The 19714-nt window shown below is 39.3% G+C and overlaps 1 protein-coding gene across 7 annotated transcripts in view; it reads left to right on the top strand.

Moving 5' to 3' along the window:
- The window catches only part of LRRC8D (leucine rich repeat containing 8 VRAC subunit D), a 154115-nt gene that overhangs the window by 60980 nt on the left and 73421 nt on the right, over positions 1 to 19714 (top strand). Inside the window, exon 1 of one of the 7 annotated variants that reach the window (XM_001364064.4) lies at positions 8957 to 14286. The exons of the other annotated variants lie outside the window; for them this stretch is intronic. The gene's annotated coding sequence lies outside the window, so the exon portion shown is untranslated. Of the gene's footprint in view, positions 1 to 8956; positions 14287 to 19714 lie in introns of those variants that run through there. 7 annotated transcript variants of the gene reach the window in all.

Below are 19714 nucleotides of genomic sequence, written 5' to 3'. Positions count from 1 at the left end.
CAGGCAGGGTGGGAAGGTCAGGGAGACATGAGGAGTCCTCGAGGCAGTCTCTTTTCTGTTCTGTTCTGTACCAGATAGAAACCTGGGCATTTTCTTTTTGCCCAATTAAGTTTTTACACAACTTGTTAAATGCTTGGAAAATCCTTTATAGTACTGAAACATTGTCCAACAGGTTTTATAATCTACTTAAAAAGAAATATACCCTTTTAGCTAAACAGTGAAAGGTACCCTGGCCTTTTTTTCTGTGTTTCTTTCTGAAAGGTTTCAGTTGTTCCAACTAATGAACAATTCTTCAAAGTGAAGCCTTTTTAGTATTTTTTCTAAATAAGTGAGCAGAATATGAAAACCACCCTTAAGCCTGTTCTTCCCTTTTCCTGAGAGACAGCAGGAAGGGTTTGATTTCTTAAAAATAGCCCCAATAGCTTGACTATCAACTCAAAACAGTAGAGATCAAAGATCTTAGTTTCACAAAGATGGAAAATTATTAAGTCATTTTTCTAACCTCAGAGGACCTCACAGAGTGATGTGTGTGTGTGTGTGTGTGTGTGTGTGCATGTGCATGTGTACACACCTATGACAACAGGACATAAATGTGCAACATGGGGGAATCTACTTGGCATTACAGAAATTCCCTCATCTCAAGTGATGATCCTCTTAGTGTCCACCAAAGCTGTCTGGGTCATATTTACTTGGTAAAAACACCTCTCATGATCACTTGGACACATGATTACAAACAATGGCCTAGGAAGGAAAGAGAATGGACCAACATTTGATTTTCCCCTGACCTGACTTCCTACAGCCCCATTTCCTTGAAGTTAAATTTGCCATGTCCTGAATTCTTTTTCATTATAGGCTCAAATTCCTCTCCAGTAGAGTGATCCAGAATGGCAAAATAAAGAATAGGTCTTGATTACTGAACTATAGGAGAGGAAGAATCTACCATATTGCTAATAGGAGATCATAACTCTCGAGATTGCAAACTTTATTCTAAAAGCCTTTTAGGTAGACAGCACTTTATCTATATATATATGTATATAAAATTCTATAAACATACATATATTTGTTGTTAGGTTGTTTCCATTGTGTCTGACTTTTCATGACCTCATGTGGTGTTTTCTTAGCCAAGATACTGGAGTAGTTTGCTATTTCCTTCTTCCAGCTCATTTTGCAGTTGAAGAAACTGAGGCAAACAAAATTAAGTGACTTGCTCAGTCATTCAGCTAATAAATATCTAGACTCAAATCTTTTTGATTCGAGGCTTGGTGCTCTATTCACTGGGCTACCTAGCTGCCCTTTATGTGTGTATGTGTGTGTGTTTAATAGAAAATATTATATGTTTATAAAATGATAGCAAATAGGTCTGTAGCAAGTGGTTGTCCTCTAGTGAGTCCAACTAGATTCAAACCCAGTTCTTTTGAGTCCAAGGCTTTTTCCACTATCCCATTGTATTTCTCATATTGGATCAGTGAAATGAGCCCAAAGGAGATGCCTATCAGTTAGCTCTCTTCCTTCGAGAAAGGAGAGAAAAGCCCAATTCTAAAAAAGGTTGTTGCTTACTTTACAGGCTGCCAGACTTCATGTTAGGAAAATTCAAGATACACGTTGATGAGTGAGTCAGGCTGCATTTATTAAGCACCTACTATGTGCCAGGTATTGGGGATAGCAAAGAAGGATGAAAGATTCTCTTCTAATGAAACATGTCAATAACTGTGTATAAACAAGCCAAGTAAAGGCTAAGTGGAGTGTTCTTGGAAGTTATCTGTTGATGGTTGTTTAGCCATTCAGTTGTCTGACTTTTCATACTCTCTATAGGTTTTCTTGGCAAAGGTACTGGAGTGGTTTGCCATTTCCTTCTCCAGTGGATTATGACAAACAAAGGTGAAGGGCCTAGTAAGTATATATAAGACTCTGGATTTAAACCCCAGACCCAGTGTCTGAACTATCTACCTGTCTCCTACTCTTGGTATCTGGACATAGATAAGGCCATTGTGCATCCCAAAATTAAAAAAAAAAATCATACCTTAAGAATTTCAGATTTTAGTTTTTTTTTTAAATAAATGTAAACAAGAGAATATATGATACTTATTTGGATAGAGTTTTAGATTTTGCAGTCCAGAAGAGCTGGGTTCAAATCCCATCTTGGACACTTAGTATCTGTAAGATGATAGCTATAATGATTAATTTTATATGCAATAAAATCTATTTCTTGAAACCCAATTAACTTGAATGTTTCTGCCTTGGACTTACAGGATAAAGAGGCAATTAAAAAAAATACAACAGGAATTTAGGGTAAAAATGACAAACCACCACCCACAACCCAGATGTCCTGTTTTCAGCATGCATACAGTTGAATCCTCATCAGTGCCAGGAGTTGACAAATTATAGCATCCATGCAAAAGATGGCAGAGTGATGGATGTGTTTTTGGCATTAGCCTGGAGTCGACTGTTCCAGGACACTGGGGTACTACCTCTTTTAAAAGGTCATTAATTTATGTCTCAGATTTTCTATATCTAGAGCAGGGATTCTCAACCATATTTTGGATCCCTTTCCCAATCTGGTGATTTGTCTGGACCACATAACCAGAGTAATGTTTTTATTTTTTTATTCCCAAATTCCTAAAGAACAAGTTCTGTGATGTTTTTGGTACCCTATTGTCTCCAGAATCAAATGCAAAAATGCAACTTTGGTATTCAAAGTCCTTCATAAGCCAGCTCCCTCCTATCTTTCCAGTCATCTTAACCTTCTCCCCAACATGTAGACTTTGATCCAGTGACTCTGGCCTCCTGGCCATTTGACAGCTTTCTTCCTCATCTTCACCTATTGTCTTTTGCCACTTTTTGTATATCTAAGGCACAGTGCTTGGCACATGTTGTTGAGTTCTTACATTCATGCCCGATTCTTCATGACTTTATTTCTTGGCCAAGATACTAGAGTGGTTTGCCATTTCCTTCTCCAGCTTATTTTTATAAAAGAGGAAACCAAGGCAAAAGATGTTAAGTGACTTACTCAAGGTCTCATGGCTAGTAAGTATCTGAAAACAGATTTCAGCTCAGTAAGGGAAGTCTTCCTGATCCCAGGGCTAGAGTTCTGTCCACCATACCACCGAGCAGCCCTATGATTGGCACATAGTAGGTGCTTAATACGTGTTTGTTTATTGATAATTAAAGGAAACCCATATTCTAGTTATAGGTGAGTACAAATAAAGATGTACCTCTCTCTAGGGATCTTGGGCTAAGAACCCTTGATCTAGAGAAATCCACAGTGAGAATTCATCTTTAGGCTGTCAACATGAGAAATGAAGGTTGAAATATAAAAGGATTATGCTCCCTCAAGCAGAGCAGCTCTGTTTCCTGAGTACAGTTAAGAGTCAGAATGCCAGCTCTTGTCTATACGTGGGGGCCCCATGCGTTCAGAGAGATGGCCATTATTCTTGCCACGGTATCAATTAACAGCAATCATGTGTTGCAACATTTAAAATAATAATAATAATAGTGATAATAAATCCAGTAGAGTTTGAAGAAGCCAGAGAGTTTAGTCTAGTGAAGAGAGAAACTGAGCTGTGAAGTCTGGGGTTCAGAGCAGGCCATTAACTTCTCTACCTGGGTGATTTAAGGCAAGTCGTCTAATTTCTAAATGTCTCAGGGGCATGATACTACCTGCTATTGGCCTACCTTGCTGGGTTATAAACATGATGCATGTAGCCTGCTTTTAGCTTTTTTGGAAAGAAAGGTTCTATAGAGTGACTCAACAGCATTTTTGATTTTTTTCTCCTTTTCTCCAGTTGAAGAATCAGAGATCTCCATTTTTATTTACATCATCAATAAAGTGAAGATTACATTTAGAGGATGAAACAAAACTGGAAAAATTGTATTAAAAATAAAGAAAAGGATTTTTAAAGTAGCATTTCATAAGCTTCATAATAGTTATTATGACAGGTTAGAAATGTACCCATGAATATGTTCTCTCTGGTTTAAAGAAGAGCCCTGGATTTGAAGTCAGAAAACCCAAATTCAAATCTTGTCCATGACCTTAAGTGCAAAAGGAAGGGGTTGACCTCGAAGGTCTCCTCCATGTCTCAAGCTCGATCCCAAATTTTTGGATTTCTTAGGGAGTTTGGGGTTCTGTTTTGATTTTTTTTGCAGGATTTTTTGGGGGAAGGAGGTAAAGTGGAGTTAATTAGAGTGACCAAATTTACTCTTGTTTCTAAGAGAATTTTTTTCCAGATTACATGTCCACATAATTTTTAATAATAATTTTCTGACAATTTGTGATCCATGTTCTCTCCCTCCCCCCATCCCAAGAAGGTGGGTAATCTGATATAGATCATACATGTGTAATGACGCTATATCATACTGTAAAAGAAGACACATACTGCTTACATTAGAGAATAATTCGTGGAAATAAAGTGAAGAATGGTTTAAGAGAATATTTCAATTTTAATTCTTACCCTTGGGCTGGGAGGTAATCCTAGGTTCATGATTGCCATGTCAGCAGGTCATGAATCTGGAAGCTACTATTACTACAGGTATAGATCTGACATCTGAGAAATAGCCTAACAGGGCTTGAGGAAATTTATTAGCAGGTTGGATTCAGAGTGAAATACTGTTTTGGGGCCACCGCCACTGTTGAAAATCTGCCAGGTTGTGGCAAGGTTGCCTTCCGAGTTGGTGGAAAGAATGCCCACACCATTAAAACCTGGAAGGTTAAGTGATGGTTGTTCAGTAGGGGTCCTCATAAAAATGCTACGGTTTGATCTAGCCATTTGATTGGTTGGGGAAGCAATTTGCTTGGTTTTTTTTTTCTTTTAATTTCATTCTTACTGTTCACCCTGGCACCTGGAGTTCAGGAGTTCTGATTTAACTTCCTCACGCCTAAGACCCAACCTTTTCTCTTTCCTTTCCATTTAGAGCTGTGAAAATGGCTTAGTAAGACGATGATTATGATGGCCAAAAGTGCACTTGAAAGTGAATGGAGAAAAGAAAATAATCCTGCCATTATTGTAAATTTGGGGCAAGATGGGACGTAGCGTTCCCATGTCGTGTGCCTAACTGAGCATTTCAGCTGTTAAGAATAGATATCTTAATACGTTTTTTTCTCCTTTTATGAATGTGCTCTTTAATGCCTTAATATCCCCTCTTAGTGAAAGGTGGGTAGGCATTAAATTAGGCTTCTCCTCCTCCATGAATCTTGTATGTATGTGTTGCCTTATCACATGTTCCTAGGGAAAAAACTGAGAGTTTGTGATTAGTCCTATGGTGAATGCCCAACGTGAGGCTATGATGTTGGAGAATAACATCGTCAAGGAAACTAGTTTCCATTCCTGGCTTTCGAGAGGTGATTATAAGCTTTGAAGAGATAATTTCCCCCAATTTTTATAATTCCTTCTTGACAGTGCCCCCTTTAAGTGATTGGGAACTGAAATGACTATTCTCAGATTCTGGCTTGCTAATTTGTTTTTCTTTTATCCAGAGAAAAAAAGTCTTGATCTGCAAGTAGTCTGTTTTGATGGTTAAAAACACCAAGGAAAAAAGGCATCTCAAACCAGGGGAAGACAAATACCAAATAGTTACATGATCTCTTTGAGGCACTACTCAAAATAAACACTGATGTTAATCAGGCCAAGGCTGACATTGAGTGGAGCTGACCTGCGGAAACTTGAAGCCTGAAGTTCATAATTACTCCTGAGGATGAACTAATCATGGCCGAAAGTCTAGACTCAATATTGATCGAGTCAGGCTTGTCTTTGAGTTTAGGTGTCATCATTTCATATGTCGCTCTGAAAAGTAGACTATCTTTGTCCTAAGAGGAGTAACTCTTGGATAATTCACTTAACACCTCACAGCCTTGAATTCTGTGTGACCCTGAGCAAGTCACTTAACCCTAGCCTTGCCTTAGAATTGTTGCTAGGACAGAAAGTAAGGGTTTAAAAAATATATTCATAAAGTTTATTTTAACTTTTTAGTATGCAATCCTATGAACTTATTCTTACTAAATTTAAATTCCTATTTGTTTAAACTGTTTCATTCCTTATCTTCCTTTTCCTTTTTTTAAAAAATCCTTTTCAAGGTTTTCTTTACCACCTCATCAAGCTGATTTTCTAAGGGTCTAGCTCAGAGCTTCAAACATAAAATTTTTTCTTTCTTTTTTTTTCCTGAGGGGTTGCCACTTTTTTTTCACCATTAGTAATTATTAATTTTTTTCTAACTAAAAGAGTACTCATTAAAAAAAAAAAACATTCTCTTTAATCCTCCAAGAGCTTGATAAAAGTATTTTAGTAGCATCAGCTCAAAGACCATTCACTACTCGTAATGTTGACATTCTAAAACACTTCTCCTTTTTAGCATCCTAGATAATGAGATACAAGAGACCTTCGTTAAGACTTCCAGGTTATTAGAGTTGTTTGTGAGAGGAGGAAAAGAGGAGGAGGAAGACTATAGTTGTTTAGTTCCATGGACTATACCTCTTTTATTCTCCACACAGAGATTAAATGGGATTGGGAGGAGTAAAGAGGGCTTCCATCTATTCCGAAAAACTGATCCACCCCAAATTTCTGGGGTTTTTGGATTGCTCCTCAGCCAAAGCAGTGGAGTTCTGCTATATAGAAAATGGTGATGAGAAGATGGGATTAGCTCTCCCCTGCCTATTTTTTTATTTAATTACCAAAAGCGTATACACCCCCACTTTATGCTTAAGTGGGGGGAGGTCTGCAACTCACGTGCTGACATCACTACTAACAATATCCCAGCAAATATGACTCTCTAACTAGGCCTGCATTGACTTAGGATGACTGCCCAATGGGCTGACTCAGTCATCGTTGCTTGTTGATTCAGCTGCGATGACAGAGGTGCTCCTTCACATGAGTGCCCAGGAATGTTACTGGAGGTAGGATTTAGGATCATTCTGATTTTATCCAGTATAGACATAATCTCTCTGTCTTTCTCTGTTTGTCTCCCCCCCCCCCCCCCCCATCTCCCTTTCTTTCCATCTTGGAATCAATATTGTATATTGGTTCCAAAGCAGAATAAAGGCCAAATAATAAGAGTTTAAGTGACTCTCTCAGGGTTACCCAGCTAGGAAGTGTCTGAGGCCACATTTGAACCCAGGACCTTCTGTCTCTAGGTCGGGTTCTCAATCCTCTGAACCCCCTAGCTGCCCTACCTCCTTTAAATGAGCTTTGTGCCTTTACCCTTACCCTATGGGTCAACTCAACATCCTGAGACTTCCCAGACTAAAGCACCTCCTCATTGGCCATCAGTCCCCTATATGTGCTGGCTTCTATTAGAATATAAATTTTTGGGGGGTGGGACCTGCTCATTCTTGTATTTGTATTTCTAGTGTAATGCCTGGGGCACAGTAAGTATTTAATAAATGCCCTCCCACTCTTCCTCTTCTCCTTTTTTTTACTCATTGTCTTCCTTTACCACTGCTTATACCTTGGGTTTGCCAGTGGCAGTTATTGACATCTGGTGGCCTTCAGGGCTTATGTGTGGAGGTTGCCATACTCCAGATGAGCCTTCTCTGGATCTGTCAGTCTTCCTCTTAAAATGGGGCCCCCAGAGCTGAACCTTAATAGTCTAGCAGAGTTCAGTGGGAGTGGTGGGCTGGCTCCCTCTTCTGATCCCTTTAGCTTCTCTATTCCCATAGTTTTATAGGTGAAGAAGCTGAGGCCAGGAGAGGTTAATTGACTTCATGTTCTTTGAAATAGAGCTACATACCATCAAAAGAGGCCTTGTAACTTGGCACGCTGAGACATTGATGTTCAACTTCATTAGGTCAGTTTCTTCCTGAGGCTAGATTTGGGAGCTTGTTCTGAGTGACTTTTTTCTTACTATTAAGTGGTTTTCAAAATCTAAAAGTGGATTTAGCTTTCTGACCATTTTCTATAAAACAGAACTCCACTGCTTTGGCTGAGGAGCAATCCAAAAACCCCAGAAATTTGGGGTGGATCAGTTTTTCGGAATAGATGGAAGCCCTCTTTACTCCTCCCGATCCCATTTAATCTCTGTGTGGAGAAGAATAAAAGAGGTATAGTCCATGGAACTAAACAACTATAGTCTTCCTCCTCCTCTTTTCCTCCTCTCACAAACAACTCTAATAACCTGGAAGTCTTAATGAAGGTCTCTTGTATCTCATTATCTAGGATGCTAAAAAGGAGAGCGTTTTTCTTTGTACTCCTTGACCCAGGAAAACTGTATGTCATTTTATAAAGTGAGGATTAGCTGATTATGGGGCATAATTGAAGCCTGGGCTGCATTTCCTTTCTTGTAGTGGTTTGGGTTTTTTTTCCCCTAGGCTTTGTGAATTTTGCCCTTCTTCCTTCCCCAGTGATTTGATGGGAGGAAGATGCCTTGTTCCGGGAGCCTTGATTCCTTTTATGTATAATGTATATACTCAGACTCCTCATTCCTGTCCCTCTGGCCCTTAGAGATTTTTAAGTCACTCCATCCATTTAGAACTCTTTTTAGGAGTGTTAAAATGTGCCACTAGGGTCAGGGAAAAATTTCCCAGAGCTGTTTGTTCTCAGAAGTCCATACATTTGGATAGATAGGGTTGTATGACATGAACAGGTTGGAAAATCAGCCTTAAGTGACTAAGCTGAATGCTGCTTCACAGTCTTGCTCTGTAATGGGCTGCAAGCCTTTGAAGTGCAGTGTCCCTCTGTAAAAGCTCACCTGATAATCCAGAAGCATCCTTAGCCACGTTGTAGTTTATATTCAGGAACACCATGTCAGTGATAAGGGACAAGGGATTTGAATAGGTTTTCCCCCCTTGTAAATGAGACATTGAGAAACGACAAATGGATCCGTTTTACATATTATTACCACTGAGTCTTAGCCAGTATGAAAGTCCCTAGGATTTTTTTTTTATTTAATCTCAGAGATAGGTATATAAATGAAGAAGTCCTTTATCTTTTGGGGGAGGGGATATTGTGGACCCTTTTGGCAGTCTGATGAAGCCACTGGAACCCTTACCAGAATGTTACATGTTTAAAACACATAAGATTCAAAGGAGTCCAATTATATTAAAATATAGTTTTAAAAAGTTTTTTAATGTTTATAAACACCAGGTTAACAAATCCTGATATGGATGGACTAAAGTATTTGAAGATTTTTAAATTCCTTGCACAACAGAATATAAATGGCAGATTTGGTCCATACTACTTGGACTTTGAGCATTTCCCATTAATAACATTTGAATGCTAGCTTTACATTTATATAGCTCTATGATTTATGAAGCACTTTACTTATATTATCTCATCTCATGCCCACAACAATATGAGAGAAGTGCTATTATTATCCACATTTTATAAACAAGGAAACTGAGGCAGAAACAATTTGAATGACTTGACCAGTGGCATATCACAGAATTTAAGCTCAGGTTTTTCTGACCCCAGGCTCAATCTTCTCTCCACTATATCACTGCTTTTAAAGTTAGCAAAGCATTTTCCATATGGTATTTCATTTTTACCTCCTCACAACCTTAAGAAGTAGGCATTAACCTCATTTTACAGAGAATAATCAGGTTCATAGAGTTTTAAAGTGAGTAGATTTGCCCATAACACAGCTAGTGAGGATCAGAGGTGGGATTCAAATCTAGAAATTCCTGTTGCCCAATCTGATTCCTACCCACTGCACCAGGTTAGGTCACAAACAGAATTCTTCCAACTGGTTAGACTTCATGATATATACTAAGGGCAATAAGTTTGGGAAGACAGTTGGTATATATGAATTAATAAGTTTTGTTTGTTAACTAAACAAACCCTTCATTGCCCTCTTACTTTGGTTTCTAGGCAAGAATTTTGGATTATATACATTCCTGAAAAACAGAATTCTTTGTTATACAAAAAGAAAAATCTCTGGGGGGACGTGTGGCCTGAGATATTAGAAAGTGTGCTCTCCCAGTCTTCATTGCTATACAGGGGAAATGATGGACTTGACTCAGACTGGTAGATATTAAGAAACTTCTCTACCCAGACTGGGTCTGAGGTCTAGAATTTGGGGTAGAAGACATCTATCCTCTTTTGTAGCAGGAATATTCATTTAGGAGTTAGGATTGTTGCTTTATCCTGCTCTGAGAAGTTGTTTGTTATTTACCTACCATATGTTGATTTTGATTCGACTTTATCAATCAATTACTCAAGATGTGTTAATTTTGCACCCATTATATATGGTAAGTGCTTATCATCATTAGTGACCAATATTGTAATCAATGATAATATCTTAATTATTTATTAAATAGCTCTAGACAGTAGCCATTAGCTAATCAATTATGATGGCCCTACTGATTGGGAAATATATTTATCTTCCTTGCTCTAAGAAGGGGCAAATCTATAATTGTCGTGTAGTCATGTCTGACTTCATGGCCCATTTGGGGTTTCCTTGGCAAAGATCCTAGAGTGGTTCGCCATTTCCTAACTCCAGACCCAACAGTCTATCCACCACACCACCGAGCTGCTCCCAAATCTGTAACAGAATGCTCCAAATAGATTGGGAAGATAGTTGGTATCTATGTATTAATATGATTTGTTTGTTAACTGAACAAACCTCCTTCATTGCCTGCCCCCTTTCCATGTGTGTCCCTCAAAAAAATAATTGCTAGGAGGCAGCTAGGTAAGCCAGTGGATAAAGGAATTCCTGGTTTCAAATCTGGCCTCAGCCAACTCCTAGCTGTGTGGCCCTGGGCAAGTCACTTGCTGTTCTGCCTTGGAACCATTACTTAGAATCAATTCTTAGGTAGAAGGTAGTTTTGCTTCCACTCCCATGGAAGTTCAGAGAATATTTCGATAGCTTGGGGGTGGTGGGGATTAATATAATCCTGATGACTTGAAACTTTTGAGAGCAAGGTTATTGATTGACAGACATTTCTATAGCCCTTTAAAAACATTCTCCAAGCCCTCGAATGAATATCAGTTTGCCACATGAACCCCCCAATCCTATTTTTGAGATTGGTAGCTGTTTAATAAAAGGCAGTGGAAGTGGGAGATGATGAAGTACTCTTAAGAGGAAAACAGCATCCCTGCCTGCCTCAAGGTTGCTGAGTTATGTAAGTTGTTTACTGCACTAGTGATGAAAAGTTCATTTGCTTCTCTTGCTGGAAACTATGGACCCCAAATGTTCATCGAGATGGATATCGTCCGACTTTTCTTACAGATGACAGATGTTTCCAAAGGGAGCTAAGCTATCTTGTGTACATCTAGGGTTAAATGGCACAGGCTTTAGAGTAATCTAATTTAACTGAATAGTTGTTGAATGCTGTTTTCGCTTTGTTAATGAAAATGAGTTGCAGGTGATAGAAAACCTCCCTAACAAACAGGTTCATTAATGATTAATCACATTTCCAAGTCATTTTCTCGACAGGACAGTCCTTCAGAAATAAAGTTTCAGGAACCTCTCCATTCCCCAGGCCACGCCACCTCCAAAATAGAATATTTACTCTTGAAGCTCATTTGACCAAATCTTGAAACATCTTATTCTTACTCTTAGACTGTGTTGTTTGTATTAATTTATGTGGGGCATAATTACTGTCAGATCTCTTGTGACAAAGATGGTGTTGCATACTTTATTCATTAGCATATTTGTTTCATTCGCCACTGGTTGGAATGCTAACAAGACACTTAAATTATTAACTCTTGAGATGACAGATGTGTATGTGCATGAGGGTGCTTCATTACCCATATTTGAGGTGGTTTGTAATTTGAGAAAGACTAAATTTCTTGGATTTGATACGGGGCCTTCAGAGAGGGAGAAGAAATTCATAGATTTTTTTTTTTAAAGCATACCAGTAACAACAGAGGGGGAGAGAGAGAGAGACCTGGTGTGATCCATTTCCTTCTAAAATGCTGGAAGTTTTAACATTTTTCTTTTAAATGTCAACTCACATTTCTCTCAGTTTAGTTATTTTTGAAATAAGTCCGGGCATGGCAAATCCCAGGTGCCTAATCCTTGAAATCATCAACTCTTAAAGATGTAAGACTTTTAGTCAACTGTTTCTCAGGTGGCATGAATATGAAATCCCTGCAGGTGGGTTAATAAACATTTATTAAGTCCCTACTGTATGCCAGCTAGTATACCAAGCACTGGGTATACAAAGAAAGGTAAAAGACCATAGTGTAATGGAAGCAGAACATTCCAGCATCTATGCACAGGATAAATTTTGAGTAATCAACAGAAGGAAAGCACTGCAATTAAGAGGCATCAGGAAAGTCTTCTTCTGGAAGGCAGAACTGTGGCTGGAACTCAGAGGAAGTCGGGGGCAGAGATGAGGAGAGAAAGAGAACATTTTGTACCTGAGGATATGCTCAGTTAGGAGATGTATTGACTTATTTGAGGGAACAGCAAGGAAGCTAAGGACGCTGGAAGGATGTCATAGTCCATGAAGGGGAATCCAGTGTAAGAAGTGTAGAAATATGGAAGTAGCTACTCACAGCTGGGAAATAAATATCTGTGGATGGGATTTGAACCCAGTTCTTTCTTGATTCCAAGGTTAATGTCTTATCCACTCATCTACACCAAGGGAAACCACCTCACAAAGCAGCTCCTTCCATATGGGGCCAATTGATTCTCATTAAACTCTTCCTTATATTTAAGACTTTAGCTACTTCCTTTCCACTCATTGGTGCTAACCCGAGTAACAGCAATTCTAGGCCAAAAAGATGAACACAAATTATTATTTTAAAGCAGTGTGACCCAGCCTGGCTTCTGGGGACTTGGGGAGGTATGATGAGGTGGTGTTCTTTATTAGAGAAGATCTGTCCACTGTGTTTGAACCAGGAAAGTTTATCACTCACTCCCAAGATGTTATATTTCTATCACACTGATAATCCATGCCTATTCCCCTAGACACCCTCAACCTTGATTTTGGTACGGATAAGTCTAGGTAGTTCCATAATAAGCAAAGGTCTCAGCCACGCTGATGGTATTTAGGTCATTAGAGAATTCACATGGCAAGAGACCTTTAGAGGTCATTGAGCCCAGCCCTCATTTTACAGAAAAGAAAACAGAACCAGAGAGGAGACTTGGCAAGCATCCCAGATGGAGATCACGGAATGTGGAGAGTCGGAAAGGTACCTTAAGTGGCCATCTACTCTAACTCAGTCCTCTTGAAGAATGCCCACTGTGTCTTCAGCTAAAGGTCATCTAGCCTCAACTTGAAGACCTCCAGGGATGAAAAACCCACTGTTGACCTCCAGAGGCAATCCGTTCCACCAGTGGATAAATGTTGTCCTTAGGAAGTTTATCCTCTGTAACTTCCACCCACCCTTTCTCATTCTCTCCTTAGGGACCAAGCAGGTCAAGATCGTCTAATCTCTCTTCCGCATGGCAGCCCTTGAAGACAGCTATCATGGCTCCCCTGAGTCTTCTTTTCTCCAAGCTAAACACCCCCAGTTCCTTTAACTAATCCTCATGAGACATGAACTTGAGTTATTAGCAGGATCAGGATTTGGAACGTGTCCCTCTGACTGTCCACTGTGCCATATTGCCTTCAGAAGTAGTACATTGTGAGCCTTGGAGCAAAGAGATGCAGGAATAGTTTTTCCAGCCTTATTCCTTCTTTCCTCCCAGAAGACTTTATAGCTCTGTTGAAACAGGGCTCAAAAACTGTGTGTGTGTGTGTGTGTGTGTGTGCGCGCGCGCGCGCGTGCACGTGAGTGTGCTTCCTGATTTGTGCTGGATTGTCAATTGCCAAGATTCGGGGAACATCAAGCCATCGATTCAACCTGTCGCCTTTTGCAAATATTTGCCCAAAGAAATTAGTGTAACAACAAAGTTGCAAAATGGGAGAGAGATCAGCTTGACTTTAAAATTAGTTTCAAAGTTACTGTTGCCTGCAAAGAGGCTAGTAAGAAAACAAAAATTTTGAAAAAGAGTTTCTGCCTATGTTATTCTCGGGTTCAAAGTGTACTTTCAATGACCTAAATACTGTCACCATTTCTGAGAAGTTTGGTTCTTGTAAAGGTGCCTGGCTCATTTGTATTAAAAAAGAAAAAAAGTTGCAAGTGTATCATGGGTAGTTGTTAAGTCTGTTGTCCTGATTTTTTCATTCCTCTTTCCGATAATGTGGCTTTACGTTTTAAAAAAATCTAGGCACGTGTAAAGTCCATATAGTCATCAAAGTGTGTGAAATTTTTGTATGATGTAACTGAAACCCAGATGCAAATCCTAATGAGCGAGACCTGAGTCTTCTAAAGCAACCACACCTGTTTAGTAAACCAGAAGAGTTTCAACGTCTACACCAAAAGCCAAACGTAGAGTCCTGACTTGAGTGCACAGGGAGTTTTCATAATGGTAAGTGAGATCCCTGGACATTTTGATGCCATGAAAAGAGCTCTAGAATTCAAGAATCAGAAAACCTGGATTCAAATATCATAAGTGACATTTACTCTTGCTGTAATCTTGGACAAGTCACAAACTCCCTTGCCCTGGGTTTTCTCCCCTGTAAAGTGATGGAGTTTAACTAGATGACCAGAAGCCCTTTCCCACTCTAAATGATCCTAGTCCTTGGTCATTGTATTAGTTGAACATTTTTCCAAAGTAGAGTGTCAAGCCCAGCCCCCTTTACCTGCTTTATCCCCCCCTAAAAAAAATACTGCCTTATATTTATGTACTATGACATGGGTGCAGTGGATAGAGAACTGGGCTTGAAATCATGAGTTCAAATCTAGCTTTGGACAGTAAACTAGTTTATGAGATCTTGGGCAAGTCACTTAATCCCTAGCCTAGCCTTTGCCACTCTTCTATCTTAGAATTGATAATAGGATGGGAGGTAAAATGAATGGGATGGACTTGAGTAGGGATTCTGAAGCATTTTTGTGTCCTGGACCCCATTGGCATTCTTAGGAAGCCGCCTAGGGATCCCTTCTCTAGAATAATGTTATTAAGTACATAGAGTAAAATAGATAGGATTACAAAGGAAATCAAATATTTTGAAATATAGCTATTCAAATATTTTTCAAAATCAAGTCTTTGAACCTTGAGTTAAGAATCCCTGAGATGATATCTAAGGTCCCTTCCAGCTCTGAAATTCTATGAGCCTTCATTTCAGGGTGTCTTAACCGGTTTTGACTTTTAATTCATTTCTGTGGAGTCTGTCTAATAAGTACCAAATGTTTTCCATTATGCTTTTAAAACAAAATAAATGTATACAGTCTCAGCTGTGCCCCAGAAAACTTTACATGCCTTACCATCTTGAATGACCTCATTGTTTATTAATCTTTTCTAGAGGGTATTCCCCACCCCCGTCAGCTGGGTGAAATATTTGAAAAATTGTGTCATTTGGGAATTGCCATTCATCAGGAAATACTTACTCTGAGGTTTAAGCCAGACCACATGCATTTTGTTTATCTCTATAGAAACCAGAAATTTTTAGTAAGTGGGAATGGTCCAAAGCATCCTTTTCTTAAGGAGTTATCTCCTGGTTGTATTCATCCAGGCAAAATCCAAGGCAAAACCAAATTAATTTCAGATTTTAAAAAGAATGGCTGTTTCTATAAAAAGGGATTTTCTTAAGCAAAAATGTCAAAAGCATAAGGGAAGAGGCTGGAACAAAAGACTTGAATTTGGTTGGATAGCTCAGGATTTTTCCTTGAAAACACTTTTGTGAAAATGATTTTCTTTTTATTGGAATGGGGAGTGATTTTTGGAACTCTCAGAAAAAGGGCAGTTAATCGAGCTTTTATCAGGCTGTCCCTTTGTTATCCTCTCTCTTCTTGATATCTCTCCTATGTAATCTGTTTTTTTTTTTTTTAAGTAACTCAATTTAGCATTCCTAATTCCCATGGGCAGTTTTAGCACTTAGCAGGGCTTTGGACTGTGTATTATAATTTATATCTGGGTTCAGGCTGCTTCTCTGCTCCATGTGAATTGATTTCAGTTGTCAAACATTGTCTAGCGAGTGGGAAAGTATGATGGTGGTGATCTGGATATGACAATGTTGAATTTTGGCTTGAAACCCAGAAGCTTGTTTTGAGTGCTATAATTGCACTTAGTAGGTGGATATGGGGGTAATTGCTTTGTGCGTTTACATTTGGAAGCTATGAGATTTGCTAAAGCAAAAGAAGAAGCAATTATACATGTCCTTAATAAGTGGAACATTGAATGGGAAAATGGGACTGTTTGCTTTTTGGACCACCCTGCATTTCCTGTTTTAAAAATACATTTTTATTACTTTCCTTTGTATTTATACCACCTACATGTCCCTAAGTTCTCCTTCCTTCTTCTCCTCCTCCCAGAGAGCCATCCATCCCTTATAATGAAGAACTTTAGAAATTTAAAAAAAAGAAGAAGAAGAAGGGGGGGGGGGCTCAACACCAAGATATCTAAAAATGCCTGATATCAATGGACAGTTATTCCCGTTTAATTTTTGGTTCTGTTGAGACTTTACTATAACCAGCATTCTTTGTAACAAGAACATCTGCTTGTTAGGAATGGAATTTGGGTCTCTAGGCAACCAAGTCTAGTGGGATGAACCATAAACTTAGGAATCAGTAGGCCTAAGGGTCTAGTCTCAGTTTCCAGGACTGTAGGTTATGTGACTCCAGACAATTCAACTTTTCATAACTTCTTTTCTCATCTTGCAAATTGGCAGGAATTAGGGATAGGGTAAGGGGAGGAGGAAATGCTGTCCCATCTCTACCTCTCAGTGAGACTGGGAAGATAATTTAATACTTGTATCAGTTTGGGTGCCATCGCTAATACCTATATTGGTTGGAGCCTCATTGGACCAATTTAGCTTATGTGATTCTTTTCTTTGGACTTCTAGACATACTTCCCAGAGACTCTGTACAATGTTATGGATGCCATCCTTTGGATCTTTTAAAGCCTCAGTGAGATCAGTGTCCCCTTTGGTTTATCACTCTCATTTCATATTCCAGGTGTGCCGTAGAGATTTTTAAAACCACTTTTTGTGTACAAGTATCATTGCAGGTAATCTGCTGCCACCTGTATCTGCCTTACCATTTCCATTATCCTTTAGGTTATTTGTAATTTTGATTCTTTTCAGGCTCGTGGTGTTTTATGACTCATGTATATTCCAGAAGAATACTTTTCTAAATTTAAGGATCTAGGGGGCAGCTGGGTAGCTCAGTGGATTAAGAGCCAGTCCTAGAGACGGGAGGTCCTAGGTTCAAATCTGGCCTCAGCCACTTCCTAGCTGTGTGACCCTGGGCAAGTCACTTGACCCCCATTGCCTAGCCCTTACCACTCTTCTGCCTTGGAGCCAATACACAGTATTGACTCCAAGACGGAAGGTAAGGGTTTATAAAAAAAAAAAAATTTAAGGATCTAATTTCACCCATGGGCAAGAGATATTTCCTCTACCTATCCAGATCTCGTACACCGTGGTGTAGTGGATGGAGAGAGCTGGACTCAGGTTCGGTTCTTGCCTCTGATACTAACTGACTGTGATCCTGGACCAGTCCCTTACCCACTGTGAGTCTCATAACATCATCGATAGGACTGTCAGACAAGTTGGTCTTGTTGGTCCCATCCAGCTCTGAATCTATGGTCCATTGATGCTCTGTGGCTGAACGATTCATCACACTGCAGTCTACCTGTGATAATGTTTTTCATATTGGCCTTGACTGATTTTAGGACAATAGACTATTTGGAGAATATTGGTGTTAAAACAGAAGGAACCTAGTCTTTTGTGGCAGGGGATAGTTTGTGGTCATTGAACAAAACTGGGCAGTTTCCCAAAGGCAGCTTCATCTGATTTCCCCTGCTCAGATAGGGCAAGAGACAGAGTGTTGGAGTCAAGAAGACTTGAGTTCAAATCCTTGTTCACAAACTTTCTTGATGTATGTGACTCTGAGCAATTCACTTAACCTGTCTGCCTCAGTTTCCTTACCTATAAGAAGGAAATCAAAATAGCAGCTACCTCAGAGTTGTGAAGATCAAATGGGATCTTTATAAAGCACTCTTCAAAGCTTAAAATAATATAAATGTTAGCTATTATCATTATTAATATAAATATGGACTGTCATTAGTCTGTTTAGAGACACGTCACAGACTAGGCTGTATGTGTCTTTATAATCACGAATTTAGAATGGAAAAGGGACTTAGCCCCCATTTTACAGAAAAGGGAACTAAACCTAGAAAAGTTAAGTGACTTGTCCAAGTGGTAAATTGATACAGGGAGGTTTTGAACCCATATCCCCTAATTCCAAATCCAAGGCTCTTCCCACTCTACCACATTGCTCCCCCCCACCCCTTTAATCCACTTAGTTTTCCCTGTGTGGATGATTATAAGTGTTTTTTTCATTGCTGTAAATTTCATCAGTTTTTAGTGTTGACGGCTCAAGTAAAATAAATATCAGTTGAAAAGTTTATCAATGTTATTTTATAAACTGTAGATTACTAAAGGGAGGGATAGAGAACAACCAAATTTCTATTTCTATGGATCTATGAAATAGACATTAAGAATCACTTGAAGGGAGAGCTAGGTAGCACAGTAGATCAGGCCTGGAGTAGGGAGGACCAGGATTCAAATGGGACCTCAAATACTTCCTAGCTGTGTGACCCTGGGCAAGTCACTTAACCCCCACTGCCTAGCTCTTACCCCTCATCTGCCTTGGAATCTATACTTAGTATTAATTTTAAGAGAGAAGCTAAAGATTTAAAAGGGGAAAAAAAGAATCCCTTGATTTAATTTGGGAACTAGCCTTTCATGTTCAGACATAGCGATTTGTTTTTTGTTGTTGTTTGTTTGTTTGTTTGTTTTTATGAGAGGAATGGATTATGGAGAAAGGAGTTAAAAATACTTTCCATATAGAAAACATTCCCTACATACATTCTTTCCCAGATTCTTACTCCTTTCACTACCAAAATAGTTCCAAAGGCACCTGTGATAACTTTAGAGAGAACTATCAAAATGAATCTGGGGAAAGATTAATACTCCAGGTTGGGCTGCTCCTAGTGTCTCCTGTTTGTTTGAGGTTTCTTGTAGTTTTTGGGCCCTGTGTTCCTCTGGTAGAAGATCTCCAGCCTTGAGCTCCTTCACTGAGGCTGAAGCAGACAGGGATACTACCTCTACTAATTCTCTTGGTTCTCTCCTTTCTTCCTCCCTATGTGGATTCCTTGAAGCTACCTTCTTTAGCAGAAATCTCTGCTCCTCATTGACCAACCCATTTTAGGCTATGGTTGTGTCCTGTCCTAAATAGGTGAGATTTAATTGATATTCTTTAACTTTTAGAGTGGGAAGTTTCTCACTTAACTTAATCCTTTCCCTGATTCCATGAATTGGCTGAATTTGAGGACCTGCTTGATCTTTCTTGTTCTCTTCTTCCACTTTCTTCTGGAACAGAGGGGATAACAGGTGAAAAGGATTCACAGGATGATTGGGAATAGAGCATGGATTTAGGTCATGATTCCAAGTAAGGGTTGGGGTCATCCAGAAAGAATGCTAAGCAGGAAAGATAGATGCAGACCCTTGAATCTGAGGGGGGCAGGGAGAGGGAGAGAGAGAGAGAGAGAGAGAGAGAGAGAGAGAGAGAGAGAGAGAGAGAGAGAGAGAGAGAGAGAGAGAGAGAGAGAGAGAGAGAGAGAGAGAGAGAGAGAGAGAGAGAGAGAGAGAGAGAGAGAGAGAGAGAGCGCACTTCAAGAGGTAGGACCTACATATATCCTCACCAGAGTTCAAAATAATTTAGAATTTTTAAAAAATTTAATGTTCTGTTTTTCAGTTTTAATTACTGATATTGTAATATTGCTGGTTTCCACT

The sequence above is a fragment of the Monodelphis domestica genome, chromosome 2 (assembly GCF_027887165.1).
Source record: "Monodelphis domestica isolate mMonDom1 chromosome 2, mMonDom1.pri, whole genome shotgun sequence".
In the NCBI taxonomy this organism is placed as follows: Eukaryota; Metazoa; Chordata; class Mammalia; order Didelphimorphia; family Didelphidae; genus Monodelphis; species Monodelphis domestica.
The sequence above is the reverse complement of the archived record's forward strand: the minus strand, read 5'-3'. Positions and strand labels throughout refer to the sequence as shown.